The sequence below is a fragment of the Marmota flaviventris genome, chromosome 6 (genome assembly GCF_047511675.1).
Source record: "Marmota flaviventris isolate mMarFla1 chromosome 6, mMarFla1.hap1, whole genome shotgun sequence".
NCBI classification, from domain to species: Eukaryota; Metazoa; Chordata; class Mammalia; order Rodentia; family Sciuridae; genus Marmota; species Marmota flaviventris.
This window is the reverse complement of record NC_092503.1, coordinates 152,021,506-152,028,944: the sequence shown is the minus strand read 5'-3', so window position 1 is coordinate 152,028,944 and position 7,439 is coordinate 152,021,506. Positions and strand designations below refer to the sequence as shown.

Sequence of the window (7,439 nt, the reverse complement as noted above, 5' to 3'; positions counted from 1 at the left end):
TACTGTTTGAAAGAAGCAGCAGAGATTATTTGTATCATTCCAGGCTTTTCTTGCCATGAGTATTTTTTGGTTTTCTCTTGATTTCTATGTTTTGTTCAGATGACGATGTTCTGATTTGTGTAATGGGATCAGGTATGAATGCGAGCACCGGTAATTAGCCAGTATTGAAAGTTCCTGTTAGAGAAGAACAGACACCGAAGAAAAGTCAATTTCCTTTGGCACCCACGAACAGGAATGACCTTTTGTGGCTGTAAAGGAGACGATGCTAATCCAGGCTGTCCTGCAAGGCCACTGGTCTCACGGAATAAAATGACCTAAGGAGCCTTTTCAAGAACATAATCAATGTGCTGTTAGTAAAACGAAGTAGTGTTGCCCTCAAATCCTGTGCAGTGTGCTGCGACTTGTTATCAGAGCTTTACACAGAGAAGTCTCTGTAAAGAAAAAGAAAAAAAAATAAAGAGGCTGTCTCAAATCTCTATTAAAGTATTGGGAACTGGAGCTGCTCCCAGAAAAATGGATGAAATGGGCATTTTTTTTTTCTCTTGGGAAATGACGGCTGAGCATTCTAGATTACAGAGAAACAGAATGAGTGGGCTTCCCGGAGGAGACCAATAGCCCGAGTAGAGCTCAGCAGGCACCACCACCACAGAGGTGGCCAGGAAGGTCCTCAACGTCGGGAGCAAGAGAGAAGAGTGTGAATGTGGAAGCAGAGAACGTGTCCTTCATACTAGTGCTCATGGGAACCAGGGTCAGCCACACGTGGTCATGCAAAATTAAAAAGTGATGATAAGACCTGGAGATGGAGGAGATGGTGTGAGTTACGGAGTAGGAGGGCAGGCGACCTGTTGCTGGTGGAATTGTGAGTTTCTTCCTGATCCTGGAAACAATTCTAGAAACATCCATCTGAAAAATGCACAGTCCTATTAAGCTAGCCATCTCTTTGGGGCTTTATCCTTTTATAGAAATGAAAACACAATGGGTATATTAGGAGTTAGAGTTTACAACTGCTTTTGGGATCTAGTAGGAAAAGCGTCTTGGAGCATTGTGTATACTGGCAAAAATCTGTTAAAAATCTGAATACCTGTGGCCAGGGGAATGGTTGAGTGACTGGTTTATTTGTGGGTTGAAACGTGATAGGACTGTTAAAAGAGAATGAACTGTGTCTCTACTATTGACTTGGAATTTTGAGTAAAGTAAGTCAGAGGAAAACATTGTACAGTATGATCCCTTAAGAAAAACCTTAACAAAACCCCAATAAAGGTGGATCAGTGCATATGGGATTTAAGACCCCAGAGAAAAGTGTGAAAATGATAACCATGAAATCCATCATTTTGGTTTCTTTTGATAAGAAAAGGTCAAAGGTGGAAGTAATCATAATAGAATATTTGGCAAAATAAAGAAAAAGTCCTTGATAAAATCTGAACTGAAAAGGTAGTCTATCAAAAATTTATGATTTTGTCTGTGTGTCTGTGAGCAATCGATACATAACATGGTAAATGCAGTGGCTCAAAAATAGTCATTACATATTTCTCACACGTCTAAGGGTGGGTGGGTGGGTGGTTCTGTTTGTCTGAACAGGGCATAGCTATTTTCAGAGTGGCTCAAAAGAATAAGATTAGTCATCTTAGGAAATGATTCTAAGTGACTTATGTATATCCCAAGTTTCTTGTAAGGAATCCTGGATATGTCACCAGGTGTCTTGTACTACTATGACAATGACGACAATGACTACTCTATCACTACTAATACTACAGGTTATCATTTATTGAGCACTTACTGTATGCAAGGAACAAGAAAAGGAACTTTCACATACATTTTCTCATTTTTTCCATAAGCAATCCTTTGAGGTACAAATTCCAAGCATTGATTTATAAATAAGCAAATTGAGACTTGGAGAATTAAAATAACTCATATGGCAATAAATGCAGCAAAACTGGCCAGCTCTTAGTGTTCTGCATCCTGGATATTCAAATTATCTCCAATCAAGGGAATAGTGGTAATAAGACACAGGTAAACATAATTTGTCTTATTAGCATAGTCAATGTATGAAAATCCTAACAATAAAAATGAAGCAATGATACAAACTAGATGTTGTCCTTTTTGTATTTTGTGTTATTGGCTGTACCATGTTTTGTTCATAAGTGTTCACATGGGGGTTGAGCGTGTGGGCCACACCAGAAAGTTATAGTTTTATCGTCAACAACATTTGGTGGCATAGGTATTTTTCCCAACTCCTAACTTGGTAAGGAGTGCTCCACATTTTGGTGTGAGCAGACAAAGTCATTGCTAGTGGTGGTTCCTTTCTGTTCTGTTCCACATCTATACCCACCCTCTCTTGTTTATGCCAACATTCTCTCTCCTCTCACTTTTCCTCCATTGGTTTAGGCACCAAGTTTTTTCTCTTAATGCACCAAATAATCTCATAATTTCTTCTCACTGTAATAAAACATACTCTGAAATTGAATGGCCACCTTGGAAAACATCCTATGTCTTATCCTGTGCGTGGCCAGTTCTGAACACAGCTGGTTCTCATGCATTTCCTGTGACTGAGAATCCCCCCTTTTTAGTAGCCTTCCTAAGCAGTTCAGCTTGTATTCATAAGTTTCCAAAATGACAAACCAAAGGCCTTATCATTGAGGTCACTTTTCATAGGGAACACTGGACTGGATTGGACTCTTGAATGTCCTAAGCATGGCTCAGGGGGAGAGTGAACAACTGGCCCACGTTGGTTGTCAGTGGATCCTTGGCTGCTTCCCCTTTGCCCATAGCTAAGTGGCCTGCCCAGCCCTTTCCCTGCCACCAGCCAGCTCTCCCTGCTGGACTCTCCTCTGTCCAGCTGTGCTGGAAAACACAACAGTTTCTAGCTTCCCTTCCCTCCTTGAAACTGGCAACTCCAGCTCCTTCCTATTTTTAGGACTTTCTACTGAAAGAAAATACAGCAACATGGAGCATCAGTAGGTGAAAAGCAAGCACTGGCAGAGTCATGGCCGTCTCAGTGACCTCAGAACAAAAACCGAGAGTCCACCCTGGCTCCTGGTTGAACCGTCCTCGGCTCCGAGCTCGCCTTCCTCAAAATCTCATCTCTGCCTCCCTTCTCCATGATTCTAGTGTCCTTATGGGTCCTCTGGGAGAAGAATAGTCAGGCAGAGTTGGAAGTTCGAGAGATTAATTGAGGGGAATAAAGGTGGATGGAACAGGAATGAGAGGGCGAGCTTTAGACCAGGATGCCATCTGTCACCTGTGGAAGAAGAGGGGGAAGAAGGGGACGGAGCAGAGAGAGCCTCCGGGTGCAGTACTGCTTCTGAGAGCCTCATGCAGGCTGATGGCGACCCTGCAGCCACTGCATGTTGGGAGAGCGCTACGCCAGGCAGATGGCCTGCCTGGGTACCGCTCAGCCCCTCGGATCCTGCTGGAGGCTGGCCCTGATGGGAGCACCCTGCTGGACCCTGAAGCTGGGACCTGGAGACTCTTCATTGTCTGTTCTCTCTCCTCCCAACAAGTTTTCTCTCTAAGGAGATCTGAGCGGGTGGCCTCCCTGGCTAGAACAGCTCATCCCATGAGACCCTTGGATCCACCTCCTGTGCCCATGTGAAATCAACTACTGTCCTTGCAGCTGCTGTTGATCTTGAAACTGCAACTGGGGCTTGTCATCCTCCTACTCCACCCCCTCCTTATCCCAGACACCCTTCACCCTCTGCCATTGCCTTCACAGGGACAAGTGGCTCATCTGGTGACATGATCCAAACCCCCTTTCCTATGGTGTTTGAGGTTCTGGTACCTAGATTTATCTCAAACCAGATTTCCTGACTTTGTCCATTTGGGTTCAACTGGGCAGAGGAGGACGAAGAGATGCCCAACTAAAACACTTGCGTTCCAAGCGTTTTCCTTTCTGCCTCAGTTACGCGATGGCCACTCAATCTCCTCCTGCTGACCAGGATTAATTACTCCTGCCAAGATAGTGACTGTTCTTTCTTGCTAATCTCTGTTCACAAGGACTTCCAAGTGCCCAGGCAGCAGCTGTACCTAGTGGTTTGGTAGGAAATTTGCTGGGTCCCCTGGTCTGCGTGCACTCCCTTAGGAACCAGAACATTAAACACTGAGGAACCCAGTGTTGGAGGGATCAGCAGCACAAAATGCTTCCAATGGGTCCCCGTGAGTCCTCTCCTTGGATTGAAAACCCATAGATTCTTTCTATTCCAGCAATAGTCCCATACAGAGTATGTGACATATGTGCACAATCAGTCCAGAAGAGAGCTCCTCATCCTTGCAGAGGATTGGCTGAAGTAAGCTGCTCTGCTGGCCTATCAGTGGGCTGCCTGCAGGTGCGGTGATGTCAGTATAACCAGTGTATCCCATGGTCGTCCGCCCAGGCTCATGCTGTCTTCACTTGTAGCTGCCTAAGGCTCCACTGGTGAGAAGTGCAAAACCCTGCCTAGCTTACTATCTCTGGGTTGAACAGTGCTACTATATTTCAGGTCCTGCAACGTGGTCCGCTGGTCTCTTCAAGGACCTGTTCTGCACCAGGAGCTCAGTGCTGTTCTCTTGCTGGAAGAGGCTGTAGTAGCTGGCTTGTCTGTGGAAAGCCCATTCTGTTGAGCACTTGCTTATTACCTATCATGTGCCCACTGCTACAGAGGTCCACTCCCAGGTGCTGTTCCCAAGCCCCCACCTCCACCTCCTCTCTCACCTTCTTGTCCTTTCCTACCAGCATCCTGGCTGGGTGGCCATGTCATTAGCCCTATAGAAGTCTAGAGGTCTGCATATTTTTACTTTTGCCCCATTTCTCCATCTCTACCAGAAGCACCACTCACTCTGTTGGCTGGAAAGAGCTTGTCTCATCACGAAGGCCAGTCCGAGCATTGCAAGTACTCAGCCGCCATCCATTCCCAGCTTGCACTCCTGTACCCAGCTGACCTGTTCGTGAAACAAACAGGCTTTTCTCTTCTCCTTCAGCTCATTGCCATGGGAGGACCCAGGACCTGCATAGGTAAGGACTGGGAGAGGAACGTGAGTGGTGACGGAAGTCGGAGTCTGCATAGCCTTGCAGCTGACCTGTGCCTTCTGAGACTGGCCTGGCTCAATTCGGGATGCACTATCTTTCAACAGCCAATGGATTGGTCCTGGCAGTCCACCTCTGATGACCTGGTAGGTTTGATGAAACCCAGTCCACAATGGGAGGCCCTGGCTATATGGTCACTTGGTGCTCAGTGGTGAAATATTCTTTCCATACCTGGGACTAGTCGTGTGCCTAGAGCTGTTTCTATAGGTGTTTAGCTCTCCACTGCAGATGGCACCTTGCGCCAGGCACCTAGGGAACTGTGACTTTGGTGCCTCCCGTTTGGTTTGCCATTAGCTTTACGTGCTCTCTTTTCCCACCAGAGATACTACCAACACAAGACGCCTGCAGAAAGGTGTGGACCAGGAGGCAGGGCTTCTGGCACTGCATCTTGGACCGGAGCCAGAACCCTGTCCTGCTTTGCCAGCCACTCAACTCTGGCAGACTTCCTTGTTACCTGGACAAAGGTCCTAGGTGTGGACCGTGTTCCTTCCAAAATCCAAGGGGGGTTTCTGTTCGGTTGTTACGCTTCCTCCTTCTTCATGGGAGGAGTACAGGATATGGTGATTGCGCTGGCTTCGGCAGCACATTCACTAAAATTTAAACAATACAGAAAAGATCGGCATGGCCCCCAAGGATGACATGCAAATCCATGAAGCATTCCATATTTTAAAAAAATTAAAGGTACAGAGAACCAAACTTTACTTTGGAGGCGACATCCCAGCACAATCCCCGATTCCTAAAAACTTCACTGAAATGACAGGTCCCCAGTCATCAGATGGCTTATTTTCCAGTCTGAGGCTTGTATCGACTCCACCAGTGCAACCTGTGCTAGCCAACTGGCTTGCACTGCTCTATCAGCAAGATTTGATTGATGCTATGGATCAAGGTGATTCTGCTAGATGTCTAGATAATTGAGACATCTTTGGATGTTGTTATAACTGCGGGTAGGAAAGAGAACTTAGGGTGGGGTGTCAAACTGGAAAAGGACATCACTATCTCTTTCCCATGAGTGCAGGTTGCTTCTTACCCTCTTTTCCTGAAGTAAAGCACTTGCCAGATCAGTAGCAAGGGCTCGGGATGTTTTATGGGGATAAATGCCCTTTAGCCTCTTGCTCCCTGATTCTTTCCTACTTACAATCACAGAAATTTAACTACACCTTCGAAGGCTGCTCATCTATTTCACTCCTAGTGACTCTCTGTTCTGTTAACCATCTCCACCATTTCATGTGGGTCAAGTCTGATTTGCTGCTCCTCTGACCTTGCTGGTCATTATGGTAATTGCAGCTCCCTGGTTTCTGGCAGGTAAGTGGCACCACCTGGCCACTTCTCTTCCTGGATCCCTAGTTTTCTTCCTATCGCTATTAATAAGCCAAAATCTGTGATCACTTTTGCCATCAGCTCTAACCTACAGAGAAAAGTTGCACTGATCTTATGATGACACTCCTCTCAGGAGCACGTCCCTGATGGCCTTACTGGGTGGAGTGTCCTCTGGTTCCTTCTGAGGAGGACATAGCTCTGGTGGAACTTCTAAGTGCATAGGACACATCCTCTCCAGCACATCCGGGGCCCTTCGGCTTTTAATTCCTATTTGTGCCGTGTGCTTTGAACAATCAAACATGTCATCCTTGCTCAGTGCAGACAAATACTGGTTTCTTTTGGCTTCTCAGAGCCATCTGTCCTCAGGATCCTTGCCAGGGTATTATATCCTGTGTTCCAAGTACTTCCAAGTCGAAGAATTCTTGTTTCTCATCTTACACACTGGCTCCTTTGACCAAGTACCAGCAACATGTAACCCTGGCTCCTGCTAATGCTTGTAACTTCTTTGGAGACATAATATCCCTCCTCCTTTGCAAACCCAAGTCATCTCCAAGCAGAGATGTCCTGGGATTTATCAGCCTGAAAGGCAGAAGAGGTAGAAGTTCTGAGGGGACACCTACTGCCTTGCAGGGGGGTTTTCAGTGTCTCCCCCGACCACCAGGGAAAGTGCTCGTTCTTAATAGGAAGGAGTGGGGTACCCTTGTAAACTCAGATTGCAGGTGTGTCTACATACACGGAATTGAGGCATCCATCCCATGTTCAGGGGCTGGGTTTCCCAACAAGAACTGCGATCTTAGCATAACAGACTTGCTCAAGTCTTGAATTATTAAGTACTGCATTGACAACTCAGCCTCTCCACTGACCTACTGCAGGAGACAATGACTTCTTTGCAGGTCCCTTAGCTCTCACCCTTAGTCTTTGTTCACTCACAACCTTTATATTTTTGTTCTTTCTCTCTTAGTCATGTTAGCCAAACTCCACCGTCCTCCTATGAACCCGTCCCTCCACACATTTCAATTGCCTGAATTACCACATTGGCAATGTCATTTCCCTCCACTGGGAC

General features: G+C 46.3%; 1 non-coding gene across 1 annotated transcript; it reads left to right on the top strand.

The window, feature by feature from the left end:
* Positions 1–5,625: 5,625 nt before the first annotated feature.
* On the top strand, positions 5,626–5,728 carry LOC114102822 (U6 spliceosomal RNA). The gene has a single exon (XR_003584580.1). It is a non-coding gene; the product is annotated as a U6 spliceosomal RNA (small nuclear RNA).
* The last annotated feature ends 1,711 nt before the right edge of the window (positions 5,729–7,439 follow it).